The 20,222-nt window shown below is 41.4% G+C and overlaps 1 long non-coding RNA gene across 1 annotated transcript; it reads right to left on the bottom strand.

Moving 5' to 3' along the window:
• Nucleotides 1-12,295: 12,295 nt before the first annotated feature.
• On the bottom strand, nt 12,296-14,380 carry LOC308304252. Its single transcript, XR_013963048.1, has 3 exons — nt 14,196-14,380; nt 13,561-13,643; nt 12,296-12,443 (listed from the first exon to the last, which is right to left on the bottom strand). It is a non-coding gene; the product is annotated as an uncharacterized lncRNA (long non-coding RNA).
• Nucleotides 14,381-20,222: the final 5,842 nt, after the last annotated feature.

The following is a 20,222-nucleotide window of genomic DNA, read 5'->3' as shown; positions in this document are numbered from 1 at the left end:
AAGCTCCACTGTGATGGAGGATGTATGTGTGAGTGAGTGTGGTTTGACACAGCCTGATTCCTTAGTGGACTTTAATACCAACCTTAAGTCTTCACTGTTTATTATATAGTTTACATTCATACTGCTGTTGTAATCTAGCTTATTAGTCTGTTTTCACTCATAATATTGTTTACTGTCTTTCAAAAGAGCTCAAACAAGATCTATTTAGGCCTGCATTGAATGAGATCATAATCTGTATCTACGCTTCTATTAAAAAAGAGGAAGACCACATGAAAAAAAGAAAGTTAAAGACATACACAGAAAACCACAATGGTGAGCTCAGGGACAGCTCTCTCTCTCTCTCTCTCTCTCTCTCTCTCTCTCTCTCTCTCTCTCTCTCTCTTCTCTCTCTCTCTCTCTCTCTCTCTCTCTCTCTCTCTCTCTGTCAGTGTGTCTCATCAGTAGTTCTAATAGAAATTGAAACTATAGAAGGTATTTTTGAGGCGTTCATCACAGCAGAGGATGGCTCATGTCTCGCTTTGTGTTCTCCTCCGTGAGTATTATTATACCTGTTTATATTATTATAGTTTGCATTATTTTATTTTGTATCTTTATTGATAGTACAGTAGGTAGCCTAGACAGGAAACAAGGAGAGAGATGGGAGTCACATGCAGGAGTGGCCGGTGTGTGCCCGGACCGCTAGGTCAGCTATGTTCAGGCCTAAAGCGAATATTTTTACCTTAAAACCTTTTTTCTGGGAATCCCTGGAAAAAAATATTTTGAGATGAGGGTCTGTGGCCAAATACATGTCATTTTGGATGTCCTTGACACGAAAAAGAAAGTTTGAGCACCACTGATAAAGCAACAAACAAAGCAACAAAAAGGCCTCAGGTCTTAAAGGGATATTTCCTCACACATAGTAGGACAATGTGTGTCACTAGAACCAAGGGCATGTGTTTTCATTTAATCTGACTTTGTATAGGAATGGGTTAACACAGTAACACCTTTCTAGTTTAATCAATGCAGCTCCACAGCCAAATCAACCCAGTATGATATCATGATCAATCAGTCTCTAGGCTTAGAACAATGTTTTATTTATTTGTTTCATTAACATTGACATTTTATGATAGCTACCTTCAAGCCTCAAAACATTTGTTGGATATCAGGATTTTTTACATTCTTGTGCATTGTCTTATAACATTGTTATCAAGCATACATAGTCATTGATATTAAAGCTAACTTTCGACTTTTCCCCCGGATTTGAAAGCGGGCTCCTGAGCAAGTGCTGACAGTTTTACCATTGAGCTAATAGAGCCTGTCTGCTTGCTCAGGGGATGAATCTTGACCTTCAGGTTTAAATTCATATAAAACCAGAAACAGGATGGTGTCAAAGGTCATGTCTCACTTAGATCTAAATGATAGAGAAGAGCAGGGAGACAAAATACAACAACCCCAATTGTATAATGTGTTATATTGCGACATATTCTACCTTACAGATTGGACACCATTTTTATATTCATTAAAAAGGTTACATAGTGTCGCTTTAATACAACATGAGCAGAATGGTTAATTTACTGTTCTTTGTAATTGTATATGTCACCTGTCGGTGTTGTGTTTATTATGAAAAGTAAAAAGAAAAATATATGATATTTGATTGTCTCATCAAATATGTTTCAGTGCTGGTTGGCTTCCACTCCTATGGACACAGTCAAGGTGAAGATTAGTTTAATATCTATTCTCTGTATTCACTCAGTCTATGTCATATTTACTGTCTGTCACATACTCCAATTTATGCTAAAAAATATAAATTATTACTTATTAGCATGTTTACTAGTATGTAGTAAAGTCACATTTTGTTCAGCTTGCACACAGTAGAGTGGTTTTTGGCTGCCACCTTGTGGCTTTAATATGCAAAGGCATAATGTGTGTCCAGCTAGTGTGCAATATGCAAATAAATGTGACATGTTTTAAAAACTAGGGGAGAAAACAAACAGTACGTAATACATTCTTTATGCTGCTTTTCAGGCATTATGACATTTTACATAACACAGTGGATTTAAGTATCATCTTTTTTATGTTTTCTTCTCACTCAGTTGGTCATCCAGTGAGGCTGGTCAACGGACAACACTCCTGTTCTGGCAGAGTAGAGATCTACAACAATGGCAAATGGGGGACAGTGTGTGATAATAAGTGGAATCTGGACGATGCCCAGGTAGTGTGTAGACAGTTAGGCTGTGGAAAGGCTCTGGAGGCAAAGTGGAAGGCATTCTTCGGAAGAGGTTTTGGGAACATCTGGTTGGATGAGGTCAGATGTTCAGGCAGTGAATCCAGTCTCTCACAGTGCAGACATTCAGGGTTTGGAAAGAACACCTGTTATCACTGGGAAGATGCTGGTGTTGTTTGTGAAGGTAAATTGCCTACTGTATATAATATACACATACAAAATACACACGTGTGCGTGAGTGCGTGTGTGCGTGCGTGCATGCGTGCGTGCGTGCGTGCGTGCGTGCGTGCGTGTGCGTGCGTGTGCTTGCGTGTGCATGCGTGCGTGCGTGCGTGCGTGAGTGTGCGTGTGTGTGTGCGTTAAAAAGATTGACCCTGAGCTGTTTTTGATCCAAATAAATGTCCAGATAAATGTGTTTACCTACAGACAACAGACCTGTTCTCAGTGTGTCTCCTCCATGGTTGAGTCCTGGAGCCTCAGTGACTCTGAGCTGTGAGGTTAAAGAATCATCTGCAGACTGGAGGTTCTACTGGTACAGAGCTGTTCCTCAACCATCACACAACAACTACACTTATGAGCTCTTACCTGGTAGCCTCCATGGAACTGTGGAAGGTTCCTACATCATTCATGATCCTACAGGCACAGGAGGATATGTGTGTAGAGCTGGGAGAGGAGACCCTGTTCATTACACTAGATACAGTGAACCTCAGTTTGTGTGGTCTGGTGGTGAGTGCGACTCATATTCATATTTCTGAATTTTTGTTGTTTTCTAAACAGCCTCACTTTTTACTCACTTATGTTACTCCTATTTTTGGTAACATTATCTGGTCTTGTATGTAGCCTACTTTTCTTGAGTTTAGACACTACAGCATGTCATTCTACCACTTCTCTGTGTTTAACCTCTGATCCTGTGTTGTGTTCTAGATGTTCATTCTTCAGTTTCTCTCACAGTGAGTTCTAACAGAACTCAACACTTCCTCTCTGAGCATAATTCTAACTCTTACTCAGTGAGCTGTGAGGGAACATCTACTGGATGGAGAGTAAGCAACTATGGTGATGAAAAGAGTGTCTTTGATCCAGGTGAAAGTGAGACCAATGTGTACTGGTGTGAGACTGGACAGGGGGAGTACAGCAATGCTGTCAACATCACATTATATCGTGAGTCCAGTTATTAATTCACTACTAACAATACTGCAGATTTCCATCACCTCATTAAAACATGCTTTTGTATTAGTCCAGCATGAACCCTAACATGTGGATTGTTATTAACTTGTTAAATGTTTTCCAGATGGTCCTGTCATCCTGGTGAGTCCTGTTCATCCTGTGACTGAGGGACATTCTGTCTCTCTGCAATGCAAACACAGAACAGGCGTCTCTCTCTCCAACGTGGACTTTTATAGAAATGAACAACTGGTCCAAAGTCAAACCAATGGAGAGATGATCATACCTGCTGTATCTAAGTCTGATGAGGGATTCTACAAGTGTACATATGCTGGAAGAGAGACACCACAGAGCTGGATGACAGTGAGAGGTACTGTGAACACATTCATGTTTTACTTTCCTTTATCATAATTCATTATGGTAGGAAAACAAAACACTCTCTTTCTGCTGAATGGTGCTTAGTATCAAATTCATTCAAGTTTCATCTCTTGACTGTAATAGTTAGTAAGCTATACAGATCTCAATTACTTAGAGGAAGAAAAACAAAATCAAGCTTTTTTGTAAACTTGCACACAATAAAAGGCAGTGGTCTCCCAGGTTTATAGCAGTAGCTGAATCACATTTTGTTTTAAAGCATTGCAGCATAAATGCTCAAATGAATTGTTCTAATACTAATCTATTAATGTTGAATAATATTTCTATTGTTGTTATTGTCTCAACCTCCAGTGTCTGGAGCTACTCGTCCTCCAGTGACTGTACCTGTGGACCAGAGTTCTCCACATTTAGTAGGGTTGATTGTAGGACTTGTTGCTGTGATTCTACTGACCATCCTTCTGCTCCTGCTGTGTCGATACAGAACATCTAAAGGTACAAACCACTCAAACAGGGTTTATATCTTTAAATAAATTCCCTCCTACAGTATGTTGTCACACTGAACACAGAGGAAAGGCTTGCAGTGTAAAACACTAAAATATTTTACTCTTTTTATTACAGCTCTTTGTTGTATCAGGTATGTACTGATCTATGTTTCTACTGTTCCTGATAATAAATGTCCTTTCTTAGTCATTTGGAATCACAAGATCGTATTCACTACTATGCTATTATGCAAACTATTTATCTTGAAATAGATCTGTTGAGAACCAGGGAACCAATCAGAACTCAGCAGCAGACCAGATGACCAACCAGAGAGGACATCCAGATGATGGCCACTCCCCACTTCAGCATGGTCAGCCAATCAATCAGTCAGTCAGTCAGTCAGTCAGTCAGTCAGTCAGTCAGTCAGTCAGTCAGTCAGTGAAAAAGCAGGTATACTTTTAAATGTTTACAGATTTAACCAACAATCTTCTGAATCACAGTAACATAAAGTGATTAAGTCAATATATCTGTTTTGCATTACCAGCAGGTGGTGCCAACATCAATGAATAGGTCAAAGGCTCTCAAAACTGAAAATGCTAGAGTAGCATATATTATAATTCAAGACAACACATTTAAATGTTGAGGGAGATGCAGAAATGCAGATTTTTCATGTGCATAATAATTATATGACTATGCATGCTGCATGTATTAATTAATTATGTTATTTATTCATGTATTTATTTGTTTGTTTGTGTACGTCTATGGTTCCTTCTTTCAGACGAGCCTGAAGCTGACTCCAGTGATGTGACATATTCAACGATTGAAATGAAACATTTGGGCAAGAAAAGGAAGGGTGAGCAAACAAAAAACAAACATGAAATGAAATGTACATTAAATATGTTTACGGTGAAGTTTATGGACTTCAACTTCAACCCAGTTGAATAATACATGTGTTCATAACAGTGTATAATCATGTATCAGTTAAATATAAACACAAGAGTTCCTAACAGAGAGTTTCCTCCACAGAGAAAGCTGCTGATCCATCTGAGAGTTCTTTGTATTCTGCAGTGAACACTGGATCACACACAGGTAAAAAAGGGTTTAATATTTTCTCTTTAAAATATTAATCTGAATGACTTTTAGGTGTCTTTTATTATTGCTCCTCTTTGTTTATGTTCATTACTTACCTCTAATAAAAGCAGAAATTAGAACTACATGTAGTTTTAGCCAAACTGTAAGGATAAGCTGACTGATTCAGGTGATCAACTCAAAGTTCTAAAAATACTTTATAAATACTATTTTGCTCTGACTTGTGTGTTGTGTTGTAGAAGCAGATGTGACCTATGCCCAGGTTAACTACCAAACCAAAACACAGAATAAGAAAGGTAGGTGAAATGTATAATCCACCTATACAGTATGTACACTATCAATACACAATATGCTAGACACATAATGAGAAAATGCCACTAGATTCAGAAAAGACATGAAGACAGCTTCATATGGTTAAAGACTGAAACTTCACTTGAATTTCAATCCACAGTATGTTGATTCAAGTGAAGCTTCAGTCTTTTTAATTTTAATTTAAAATGCTCTAGACTAGAGCAAGGGTCTTTATCAGGGGGTCCGGGACCCCCTGACCCAAACAATTAAATTATAATCTCTAAAAAGGTTGAGGTTGCTTCATCTCTCTCTCAACAAAGGGGTCCTTGGCCTGAAAACGTTGAAGACCCCTGCTCTAGAGTCTAGGCCTACTTATACTTTCTGTTAACATGTTCTGTGTGTTTTCCATTGACAGAATCAGCAGCTCCAGAACAAAGTGAAGATCCAGTTTATTCTCAGGTCAAAGCAGGAACATCTCTTGGTAAGATTCTATCTTCATGTGGTACAGCTGCAGAGCTAATGCTGTTGATAACCATACATGGTCATTTCATCAACACCTCATGTTACAGTGATATTTATGACAACTAAAAACTCAATTTCACTGTCCCTCTGTGTTATGGGATCTAAACTCAGTTTAGCAGTGGCATTGATGCTTGTAAAATGCAGATACATCTATCAGGCAATCTGTACATAAACTGTCATATTTGATTTCAGTCAGACAACTCTTGGATTGAAATTAGAATACATATTTATTGAGCATAGATATATGAAGCATAGTTTGGCATCAGGGCTCTGTCTCTATCCGTTCCCTGCAAGCATCAACATTTTAGTTAAGTTATATACCAAATAGAATTACAGGGAGTGAATTAAGACCCCCAAAGGAGATGTAGAAACAAAGCCTACAGGAGGATGCCAGGGAGGTGGTAGGATTGCAAAACATCAGCAGCAGCAGAGCAGCAGCAGAGCCAGGAGTGAAGCCAGAATGAAGAGTTAAGCAGTGAGGTTTAAATACCCGCCCTGATCAGGAGAGACGTGTTGAATGTGACGTCCTGTAATTTGGGGTAGTTTTTTTGATTGGCTGTCAGGGTTTCTATTGATCAATTGTTGTGAATTTGATCCCAATGCTATCATTCATCACTGTCGTTGTTATAGTTGTGTTGTGAACTCGGCTATCCACTATGATTTTTAAAACAATATATTAATATTTATTATTATTACACAGAGCTGAAAGTACACACATATTGTGTCCATGTGTTGTGGGTGACCTTTAGCAAGGGAGATGAGCAGTGAGAGAGGCTTTGATGAAGTGAAGGTGAAAGAGTTTATAGTCAGGCTGTTATTAGAACAATATCTTGACTCACTCTCAAAGTGTGTTAAACTGTGAGTATTTTAACTGTCGGCAGCAACCACATAATCTCTGTATATTATGTACAGTATGCATATACCTTGACCTTGTGGCAGTTCAATAGAAATCGCCAGACTGTAATATCTTATTCAATGCCAGTAAGTGTGTTTGGGTTTTACTTTTTAAAAGTTGTGTGTTGTTTTATTCCCGGTAGATAAATGAAGATGTCAGGGACACATGGAGAAGAGAAGCAGAGACAACAGAGGCCATTCTCGCTTTCACAATGTTATTCATATCAATGTTATTGTCATACAAACAGGCCTGCTGACAGGATCTACACTTAACACCATGTGACTAAAAGGCATCAATGAGGAAAGGCACATTCACCCCTTTCTGTGACACTTGTTCATTTTTGGTCCCTTATTCTGTTGTCTTTATGGGCTCTCTGTCTCTCTTTTAATATTGAACCTTTTGTAGATGATTAGAGGTCCTCTTTAGTCTGTGTTCACTCTTAATGATGGCTTTAAACCCTGATGGTGGTGTGTCACACTATTGAGATAATGAGATTTCTCATGTGTACAGTTTTATTATTTTGAGTTTTTCTATTGCTTGCGCTGCTTTTCTTAGGTGTCTCCTAACATATATTACTGTAAAAATTGTGTATAAACCATTCACTGTCACTATCTCTCACTTGTGGTCGTGATGATGTGTGCATTAAAAGTAGGGTAAGTAATATTTGTGGGTTAAAACAACACGTGTCTTGATAACAAGTTTAAGCTTGTGATAGTAATCATTGTTATAGAGTGCATCCTCCTAGTAACAGGGGTCTCCCTGTCTCTCCTGCTCTCTAGTTAATAGATCATACATGTTCAGGTGGGTTGCCAAGTTCAGCCAAACAAGGAGAGTAGGCCTACCCATTTATGTCTCCAAATGTATTTGTGTCATCACTTTCAATTTACTCTGTATCATGTCTAAGTTCTCTCTCCTGATTGGATGAAATCGGTATCCTGACCTGAAATGCTTTTTCTATAGCTAAATAGCAGGTTTGGACAGGGAGACCCCTGTTACTAAAAATACACTTCATAATGTAAGAGGGAAAAGCTGGGTCTGCCTGGGAGCCAGGGGAGCAGTAGAGCGAGAGAAAGGGGAAGAGGAGGAGAAGAGAGAGAGAGGGAAAAAGGAAATAGTTTTTGTTGTGATTGTTACACTGTTCTAGCCGGTGGCCGTTCTGTACACATGCCTGACTTTGAATGAACAGTAAAAAGTTTTTACCCGCACATGGTGCCTCGTTCTTTACATAACACCGTCAGAGTTGTTATAATAACAATGACTACTATCAGAATATAGAGCTATTTACCCTGGTATTTTCACAACACCAGTTGTATTGCACACATCAAATGTATTGGATGTGAATTATCTGATTCAAGTCAAAATGTCAACAGGTGCAATGTGTGTTCTGTGATTCTCTGTATTTACGATGGTGGCTTCTGGCTTTCATGTACTGTATGGTGTAATGAAGATGAGGAGCATGCAGCTCCAAACTTCAATAAACTATTGATTAAACTGGAGCCCATCAGTGTGTGAGCAAGTTTCTTATTCATTCTACAGTTTGTTTCTCTTCAGCTCAGCACCTGCCTTGTTTGGATTGAATGAGCATGTTTCTTCCTCATGCACTGGTTATAGCTACAGTAGACTACATTATATCATACAACTCGTCTTTCACATTTTACTTATTGTTATTGTTGTAATCATAATCTCTCAGTTGTCTATAGGTCTATATGGGACCATGTTGGGGTACAACAGGTACCACGCAAATATGCAAATTGGGAATGCATGCACCACCCAGTTATGCAATACCCATTGTGGGTTACCCAGTGGGTTATTTATATATGGGCACTGACATATTCTGGAATGATGCAAGTTGGAATGCAAGTTGGCTGCGGCCCAGCCTCAGCCAGACTCTGCCTCCAGCGGCCCCAAGGTAAATGGAGTTGGAGACCCCTGCACTACATTATCATAACACTCATCTTTTTCCTTTATGGTTGTTGTCATTAAACTCTACATGTTCCTCCTGGCGCCCCTAGAGGCATTTGGTTAAACACAGAAATTAGAAGAACATAATTTATTAATAATTGCATTCTCAAAAATATTCAATGTTTTATATAATGATGGGACAGCCTTCTTGACTGTGCTCTCTTTCCTTTAATAAGAGTATAAAGGCCTGTCCATACTTTGACCGAAACCGCCGTTTTCGGTCAAAAGGTCCTTTTCTACCATAAAATGATATCCCTCGGGACTTCTGAAAAGCATTGGACCGAACCAGAGTTCGAAATTTGCACGTCGGAAAACACAACTCACCGAACATTTCGGTCGAAGTATGGAGAGGCCTTAAATTGTTCCATAGCAGGAAAATGTTCTGTTTTGCCTCACTTTCAAAAGGAATAAACATTAAGGCAACATCAAACAGCATTCCCTAGTTTTGTATTCGTCCTGCTAGTTTTGAATGATATAACATTCTTCCATAAATAACAAAACAAAAGGCCTTGTCCTTTTCTGTCATTATTTCATAAATTAGACCAGACAATACAGCTTTCAAATAATCTAACAATATTTAGTTTTGGATTATTTTTGCTTTTATATCATTTCAACGAATAGGCTGAAATGAAGTTACTATGAAAAGCTCCACCGGCGGTCTGTCTGTCTGTCTGTCTGTCTGTCTGTCTGTCTGTCTGTCTGTCTGTCCGTCACGTCACACTTTTGCCCCTACTCTTATCTCTGGCACATTTATGGACACTGCTCCTACAGATTTTGGCCTAAAATCACACAAAGCGGTACACAGTATCTCTGCAGTCATGTCATCAACATGGATCTGTCCCATGTTCCATATTCCCTCCTGATACCATTGCCTTCTAAAGTTTGTGAATGCAACCTGACAGTCACTTATCTCCCCATTATTGCGACCGAAGGTGGCATTATACCCTGAAAAACCTTGTAGCTTGTCTGTCTGTCTGTCTGTCTGTCTGTCTGTCTGTCTGACTGTCTGTCTTCTGTACAGGAAGTGATGTCAGTGTGATGTCAGTGAGTCACAGTGATGTGGTACAGAATGACTCATATATGGGCATAAAAAGGATGTAACGTGACATCACTTCCTGTACTGACAGTCAGAGAAGCTACAAGATTTCTCAGGGTATAAAAGTCCATATAATATTATGGTCATTCCCAGAAAAAGAAAAACACCTTTTATGTCCATACATGGATATTTCTGATGTAATAAATTCCAGGTCGAAAATGAGAATGTTATGGTACCATATATGGCCCATAGATCCACAGGCATCAAACCAAGGCCCTAAGCCGACGTCAGCAAGGGGGAGAAGACGACAGCCACCCCATGGCCTCCCCTAAGTAACAAGAAATCTTGTGAAATAAAATGTTGTCAACCAATCATCAAGGACGATGATACACGAAAGAAGAAGAAGAAGAAGGCCCTAACTCACCGAGGCCCTGCTTGGCATTACTTACGTTAACTAAGGATATTATGTTATCAATATTAAGGACATATATGGGCGGCGTGTTCCTCCCTCCGCTCCGCATCATCAGCGCCCACACCCTACCCAGCCAGCACGCCCACATGGGTCCCGCATGGGTACAGGGTGGGCTTCCCTACATGGGCCCCATGTGGGAATGTCCGCGGTTTCCACAAGGGTCCCTCGTGGGTTAGCCCACGTGGGCTCTGTGTGGGTTCTACATGGGCCCTGGGTGGGCCCCACCTCGGCTAATTTATATGGGACCCAGGTGGGAACCACTTGGGCTAGCCCACGTGGGCTCAACGTGGGTTCTACATGGGCGCTGGGTGGGCCCCACCTCGGCAAATTTATATGGGACCCATGTGGGAACCGCCTGGGCTAGCCCACGTGGGTTCTATGTGGGAATGTCCGCGGTTTCCACAAGGGTCCCTCGTGGGTTAGCCCACGTGGGCTCTGTGTGGGTTCTATATGGGCCCTGGGTGGGCCCCACCTCGGCTAATTTATATGGGACCCAGGTGGGAACCACTTGAGCTAGCCCACGTGGGCTCAACGTGGGTTCTACATGGGTCCTGGGTGGGCCCCACCTCGGCTAATTTATATGGGACCCAGGTGGGAACCACTTGGGCTAGCCCACGTGGGCTCAACGTGGGTTCTACATGGGTCCTGGGTGGGCCCCACCTCGGCAAATTTATATGGGACCCAAGTGGGAACCACTTGGGCTAGCCCACGTGGGATCAACATGGGTTCTGCAGGGGCCCTGGGTGGGCCCCACATCGGCAAATTTATATGGGACCCAAGTGGGAACCACTTGGGCTAGCCCACGTGGGCTCTGGGTGGGTTCTGCATGGGTCCTGGGTGGGCCCCACCTCGGCAAATGTATATGGGACCCACCTGGGTCCCATATACATTTGCCGAGGCCCACGTGGGATCAACATGGGTTCTGCAGGGGCCCTGGGTGGGCCCCACATCGGCAAATTTATATGGGGCTAGCCTGTGTGGGCTCTAGGTGGGTTCTACATGGGCCCTGGTTGGGCCCCACCTAGGCAATTCTATGCGGGAACCATAGGGGATAAACGTGGGATCCAAGTGGGCTCAACCTTGCTCCTAGGAAGATTTTAATGGTAGACTAAAACAGTGTTTGACATGAACTGTGTTAATTATTGAAACCCTAACCCTAAAATACATTTTGGATGAAATAGACAATATACTGTATATTTGACAACGTTTATTACAAAAATAAACAAGATAATACAATACAATATAGATAGCAGCAGCATGAAGGCAAACAGATCAAATGTGCACATAGTGTACAAGTGTACATACAGTACATAAAAAAAACACTTGAAATGCAAAAAGAGATATTCCCATAATGCTCCACAGACTGCTAACAGAACAAAATAAAGGATAAAAAATGTCCAAAAACATAAATTGTGTAAGAGGTGCATCAAAATCTTGAATTTTGTAACAAAACTGTTTTAGGGCATAGGTTTTCTGGAATCCACTGTTCATTCATGTTGCATTCATCAATCTGGGTCCGCTGTGCTTGTGGATGTTTTTTTAGCCAACCACAGGGGAGAGAGAGAGAGAGAGTTTGTCTATTTGGGTGGCACATCATCCAGATCTTTTTCTGTTGTATGTCCTTACACTCCGTTGCAGCAATCCAGTCGAGTGTGTCATTGTCTAGGTCATGATCATTCTCGGCCACGATCACCATTCAGTGGCTGGTATATAGGGCAGCTGGTCATCACATGCTACACAGTCTGTGATGGATCCTGTGCTGCACTGAAATGTCCCACACCTGTCCTCAGGTGATTGAGGGTTGTCCACTCCTTACGGGGGAGGTGCTGGTCAGGAACATCTGTGAGATCCTTGATGAATTGGTGAAGCCTGGATGGTTCTGCTGCGTTCCACTGGTCTGTCCATCTTGCCTTCACCCAGGAAGCCTTAACCTTAGATATCTCCGACATGGCAATTCCTGAGTTTATGGCAAAAGTCAAAGAAAGGATTAGCCACAAGATATGAATGTAAAGTAGTCATTCTATCTTTAAACACACTTACACTGGCGTCACCAGGAATGAGATTTTAGTAGGCGAAATGCCAGCCGAAATGCCTGTGAAGTGCATTGCGACGCATTGTGAGCTTGTAGATCGGCTATTTTCAAATAGACAAAATGTATAGGGCTGAAGAGATTAATGTAGGCCTATGTTTTATAGCCTAATAATATTCTAAATAAGTAACTAGTAACTAAAGTCCAATAGTGTAGTACACAGGAGACAGACCATTTGGCGAGCGCGTGGCACATTTGATTCTTTGTAAAGCCAGGTGACGATGACCCAAAGTAAACCCCCCGTCAACAATAGCAAAGATTTGCATCTCTATAAGCAAGTTGAGTAGGCCTATGCTATCAGCTGCCTACTGTCTACGTGCCTGCTGACTGTGGACAAACTGGTTTTGAATGCTCAATGTTTTCAGGCCACGGAACCCTTAGTTGAGAGAGATGAAGCAGGGACCACCAAAACCTTTACATAGATTCCATATAGTTTCATCATGACAGGAAAATCATCATTGTATTTTGGATCCATGTCGATTTGTGTTTCAGATAGTTAACCACTTGAACAGTCAATACTTAATAAAGTTGACATTTCACTCACTACTTGGTCTGCTCTTTTCCCTCTCTACAAAACCTCTTTGCCCAAATGTCTGATCTACAAGCTCACAACGCCTCGCAGTGCAAGGCGTTGTGAGCTTGTAGATCTGCTATTTTTGGCTCAAGTTCTCAGAATATGGACACTAGGGTTCAAGTGGTTAATATAAAAAATGAGAAAATAAGGTTTCTATCACACAAAGATTTGGAGGACCCCCTTTAGTGACTCTGAGGACCCCCTAGGTATCCTGGACCCCCTGTTGAAGACCCTTGATGTAGAATAAAAATGTAACTGCCAACCGTGATCTCTTCAACAAATCTGCCCCTTCCACTAGTTAGCTGCAGCCGTATGCTGTCACATTCAACTTCATTTTTTCCCACACAACATTAAAGTTAGCCAAGCTCAATATCCCAACAAAATCACAAACGTTATGTAAGTTTATATTACCATTGTCACTTATGGGGTACTTCATTGTCTGTCTGTAGATTGAAGCCTCTGCTTTTCAGGTTTGGGTTGAGCACATTATTTGTCTTCAAGAAAGAGGGGACAAATGAGATTTCAAAAGTTAAAGCAATGTAAATTTCAATGTAGGCCTACACATATTTGAGGAGGGAAAAAAGTTAGGTTCTGGCCCACCTTTAAGCATATGGCTGTACTAAATACTTAACTGCTCTGCACACAACTCTTTGACAAAACATTGACAATTTACAAGCTCATAACGTGCTGTGATGCTTTATTAGCTAGTAGAGCTGCTGTTTTTGTGGGTTTGCCCAGACTAGGAACACTATTGGGTACATTAACCGACATATACAGTACATACGGTAAACCAACATATATTGTAATCTAGGGACTTAAAACATAATATATAACAATATTGGCCTGCCTAAATCCATGGTTTGAAATAATTTGTTACAATGTGATAACATAACATTACATCTAGAGCATAAAACATGTAACTTGTTGTTTAAAGATAATGTCCTTAGTTAAGTTGACAAAATCAACAAACCGTGAGTTAAAACTTGCCTGTATCTAGCCTAGTCTAGAACATTTTAGAATATAGATTAGACAATGAGGCTACTTACCATATACTTTTGGATTTTTTAAGGTCCATTCGTGGAAGCAAGTCCTGTCATGAAGTTCCTCACTCTCAAATGACAAAGAAAAAGTGATTCAGTTTCAAAAAAGTCTGGGAAGCACAGTGATTGGTTAGACGGTCAATAACACCTACATGTGAAATCACCCTGTATTCACATGGTAATGAGAGGCTTGGTTTGGTCTACTCACTGTGTGTGTGTGTGTGTGTGTGTGTGTGTGTGTGTGTGTGTGTGTGTGTGTGTGTGTGTGTGTGTGTGTGTGTGTGTGTGTGTGTGTGTGTGTGTGTGCATGCATGTGCGTCTGTCTGTCTGTCTGTCTGTCTGTCTGTCTGTCTGTCTGTCTGTCTGTCTGTCTTGTTGAACAAAATGAATGTGGTGTTGTAGCCTAACATAGCCAGACTATATACTAATGCAGCTAACTAACTGCAGTATTGGGTGGATTGTTTAGCTCTGCTAGGCTAGTGGTGTTGTACAAAGCAGCTAGGTAAACTAACTAGCAGCACATAAAGCAAAGTCCAAAGTCTGGCCAATCATGGGAACACAGACAGATTGTGTATGGCCTGAGGCTTCTCTCTAAAATCTTTATAACCACTCATAATAACTACATTTTTGCATGAATAGCAGCTCTATAAAAACAGAACAGTTTTGCGATGCAATGCATTATGATCTTGGCATTTTTGAGTGTGGATTTGACCAGGAGTCTGCTTAACTTATTTTAATGAATATAATGTAATGTTGTCGAATGTTGTTTTAAGAGCATATGGGCCAAAATAGAAGTAATGAAATGAATGTTTTTCCTACTACCACCAGACAGGTTAAAAGCACACATGCACACACACACACACACACACACACACACACACACACACACACACACACACACACACACACACACACACACACACACACACACACACACACACACACACAAACCAGTGGTCCTTGGGAGGGTTCCAGGTCGTCCCCAGCTAAATGATGGCGATTTGGTGACCAAATGGACCCTCATATATCTACAGGTCCATTTGGTTTCATTTTACCCAATCAAGAGTTACATTACTGTTAAGCATCTGCATTACTTAATTTACAACAAGTCTAAACAATTTGAGAATATAGAAGTGTTATTTTGATCAACATTTTGCCTGTTATCTCTCCTATTGGTACAGCATGGAATTGTTATAGCATCAAAGCCATGGATATTATTACTATTATTATTATTATTATTTTACATAACCCTGTGTATAGATATTTTGGTCAAGCTGTTGTTAATAACTAGGCTACTCTTGGTTGGTCCATATGGAAATATTTAAAGGAAATATGTTTTTCCCCACTGCCTAAGCCAAAATTCACGGCCAAAAAATAAAAACTGGAAAAAAAATAGACCAATGTAGGAACTGCAGGGATTGACGCTTGAAAAATCTATGTAGCCTGTGTGGAAACCATGTGGGCCAGCCCACTTCCAACCCAGGCCCAGTTAGTCCACATGTAGCCCATGCAGAAACCACGTGGGCCAGCCCACTTCCAACCCAGGCCTAATTAGCCCACATGTAGCCCATGCAGAAACCGCGTGGGCCAGCCCACTTCCATCCCAGGCCCAGTTAGCCCACATGTAGCCCATGCGGAAACCACGTGGGCAGCCCACTTCCAACCCATGCCCAGTTAGCCCACATGTAGCCCATGCGGGAACCACGTGGGCCAGCCCATGTCCATCCCATGCCCAGTTAGCCCACATGTAGCCCTTGCGGGAACCACGTGGGCCAACCCACTTCCATCCCATGCCCAGTTAGCCCACATGTAGCCCACGCGGGAACCACCTGGGCCAGCCCACTTCCATCCCATGCCCACTTAGCCCACATGTAGACCATGCGGGAACCACCTGGGCCAGCCCACTTCCATCCCATGCCAACTTAGCCCACATGTAGCCCATGCGGGAACCACGTGGGCCAGTCCACGTCCATCCCATGCCCAGTTAGCCCACATGTAGCCCAAGCAGGAACCTCGTGCCCCAGCCCACTTCCATCCCATGCCCAGTTAGCCCACATGTAGCCCATGCGGGAACCACGTGGGCCTGCCCACTTCCATCCCATGCCCAGTTAGCCCACATGTAGCCCACGCGGGAACCACCTGGGCCAGCCCACTTCCATCCCATGCCCACTTAGCCCACATGTAGCCCATGCGGGAACCACGTGGGCCAGCCCACTTCCATCCCATGCCCAGTTAGCCCACATGTAGCCCATGCGGGAACCACGTGGGCCAACCCACTTCCATCCCATGCCCAGTTAGCCCACATGTAGCCAATGTGGGAACCACTTGGGCCAGCCCACCTCCATCCCATGCCCAGTTATCCCACATGTAGCCCACGTGGGAACCACTTGGGCCAGCCCACTTCAATCCCATGCCCAGTTAGCCCACATGTAGCCCACGTGGGAACCATGTGGGAAAGCCCACTTCCAACCCATGCCCAGGTATCCCACATGTATCCCACGTGGGACCCATGTAATTTGCCCACATCAAGCCCATGCCCACGTGGTACCCAAGTAGCCCAACTCGTACCCATGCGGGACCCATGTGGGCGTGCTGGCTGGGTAGGTGGGGTTGGCGATAGGGCCTTTCTGTGTGGAGTTTGCAGTGTTCTCCCCTCACAAAAACATGAACAAACTCCCCCCAGAATGACAACAACTAGAATCGTCAGAGAAACGCTGTGGTTGGCCAGATGGCCATGTCACCCTGAGGTCGCAAGTCACCCTGAGGTGTCTTACTAGTAGGGAGTCTTACTGGTTAAAATGTCTGCAGGACTGAGTAGAAAGGCAGTTTCCTGTGTCATATGGTTTCAAAGAGATACATTTCCTGTATCATCCACTCTGTGGCTGGTAGTAATGCACAGGGGCGTCACACCAAATTCTGGGCCCTGGGTACAAGGATTCACTGTGGGCCCCCCATGAATGTTAACTATCTGCTATTTTTGGAAAAATCGTGAAAATGTGCGCAAAAAAAATATGTTTCTATGTCAGTGGTGCTCAAACGTTTTCATGTGAAGGACCACCAACATGTATTTGGCCACGGACCCGCATCTCAAAATATTTAGTTCCAGGGATCCCCCAGAAGCAAAATTTGAGTTACAAATGTTCACTTAAAAAATACATATATTCAAAGATTTGCGCACATTTTCACGACTTTTCAAAAATAGCAGATCTACAAGCTCGCAGCGCGGCACTCGGTGCCGCGCTGTGAGCTTGTATATCTGCTATTTTTCAATAGCTAAAGTTACTATAGGGCCCCTCCACCTTGGGCCCTTAGTAACTCAGTCCCACTTTCCTACCCCTTGTGACGCCCCTGGTAATGCACACGCAAACACCCAGACAGACAGACAGACAGACAGACAGACAGACAGACAGACAGACAGACGGACGGACGGACGGACGGACGGACGGACGGACGGACGTTGGGCATCTATTTGAAACTGATTTCTGAACGTCAACTGTTACGTAGACCCGTCCTTTCTGATTGGATAGTGCTCAACGAATCACAGTAGGAAAGGAAGTGACTTGAGTTTTACATTGGATGGCACTGGTCCCGCCCCGCCCACAGTCCAATCAGAATCCTCGACTCCCTGGTGTCCCAAACCGGCCCTTTCATATAAGAAGTCAAATTGTAAATTGTGGCTGATACTGTAGAGTCAGCCAACTACAAAGTTGGGATATGAATAAATACAGTGTACAATGTACAGTCCAATCTAGAGTGAATGTAATGAGCAATATAACATCTATCACTGGTGAAACATTTACTGCAGTTAACCTCAGCAGGCCTCTGATTATGGTAACAGTGTACATCCCAATATAGTCTATGAGTAAAAGGTAGGTTTAGGGTGAACAGGATTAATGCAGAAACAGAACATGTCACTATTACTACCATAGAGTTATGGTTACTACACCCCTGATAAACACCTATAAACATGAAACTAGTGCCAGAATAGCATCAAATGGAAACATGACAACGGAAGCTCCACTGTGATGGAGGATGTTTGTGTGAGTGTGGTTTGACCCACAAACTGTTTCCTTTGTGGACTTTAATGCCAGCCTAGTCTTCACTGTTTTATGTAGCTTAGTATATAGTTTACATTGCTGTTTTCACTCATAATATTGTTTACTGTCTTTCAAAAAAGAATCAAACAAGATCAAACTATTTAGACCTGCATTGAATGAGATCATAATCTGTATCTAAGCTTTTATTCAAAAAAGAGGAAGACCACATGAAAAAAAAGAAAAACATGCAAAGAAACAATGCTGAGCTCATTGTCAGCTCTCTCTCTCTCTTTCTCTCTCTCTCTCTCTCTCTCTCTCTCTCTCTCTCTCTCTCTCTGTCTCTCGCTGTCTCTCTGTCTCTCTCCTCTCTCTCTCTCTCTCTCTCTCTCTCTCTCTCTCTCGCTCTCTCTCTCTCTCTCTCTCTCTCTCTCTCTCTGTGTCTCATCAGTAGTTAATAGAAACTAGAAGGTCTTTTGGGGTCGTTCATCACAGGATAGGATGGCTCATGCTCTCCTCTGTGAGTATTATTATTATACATTTTTATATTATTATATTTAGCATTATTTTATTGTCATCGTATTATTTCTTTATGCCTTTATTGATAGTACAGTAGGTAGAAACAGGGAGAGCGATGGGGGTGACACGTAGCAAAGGCTGTCAGGTGCCCGGACCATTACGCCAGCTATGTTTGGTCCTAAAGCTAACATTTTTAACTCAAAACTTTGCTTCTTGGTGTCCCTGGAAGACAATTTGAGATGGGGGTCCGCAGCCAAAAAGCATATATCAGAGAATTTTTATATATAAATAGCATATCTTTTGGGGATCCTTGACATGAAATTTTCTGAGCACAACCGATATAGCAGGTCTGAGGATCTTAAGATCACCAGACCTGCTATATCCTTTTTTTTTAAATTATTATTATAATTTTTTTTAGAGTTTATCATGGTGATGTGGAGAGAAATTAAATTGATATTTCACTTTCAAACTTGTTTGGTGTCATTTTAAAGTCTACTCTGCCTTTTGTGAACACTTTGTGAGATACTCAAAATGAGTATCAAATATCTAAATAAATACTGAATCAAGCAAATAAACAAACTGTCCAGGCTGCTCATAAAAACCAATAGACGTTAAGTGCTGACATTTTGACCACTGATCCAGTCTGCTTGCTCAGAGGATAAATTGAATCTTGACCGGTGGGTGGTCCATATTTTTGTCAAACCATTTAATTTCATTTTCATTTCATTTTATTTATTTCATTTCATTCATATTTTTTTACATTATATACAATTTACTTTTTTTTAATTTTATTTATACATCATCCATAAATGAACTGAAAGGGAGCAGGCAAAAGATTAATCTAATCTAAGCCTGCCCCTGTTGTCAAGTTAAAAACATTTTAACACCCTTATTATGGCCTCTGCATTATACACTATACAGTACATCAAATTCAAAGGAATAAGAAAACAAAACACAATCAAGGACTAACAAACAAAAACCAAAAGAAAATATGAATATAAATTAATAAATATATATATATATATATATATATATATATTTACACACACACACACACACACACACACACACACACACACACACACACACACACACACACACACACAATAAAAAAAAAACAAGGCAAGAAGCATAATAACCATCTAATTCATAATTTCTCATTTCCCCCCTTAAACACTTTCTTAAACTGAAACATTGATGTACAACTCTTCAACTCCTTCAAATTTATACCTGTAACAGAAATACACATTTGTTTTAATGTTGTCCGCGCAAACAAGTGTTTGAAATCATATCTTCTTCTATGGTCCTCATCTTCTGAACTAAACTCAAATAACGGTTGCAGCTGTTTTGGTAATTCTCTATTTCAATATTCACACCATCTATAGAAAGTACAATTTCATCCTTTTTCAAGTTAGAAAAAAAATCATAAATGTTTTTATTTTATTTTTATTTAATGAACAGGATAGACACAGGATCTAAA

The sequence above is a fragment of the Nannobrachium achirus genome, assembly GCF_963921795.1.
Source record: "Nannobrachium achirus genome assembly, chromosome: 19".
Lineage (NCBI taxonomy): Eukaryota > Metazoa > Chordata > Actinopteri > Myctophiformes > Myctophidae > Nannobrachium > Nannobrachium achirus.
The sequence above is the reverse complement of the archived record's forward strand: the minus strand, read 5'-3'. Positions and strand labels throughout refer to the sequence as shown.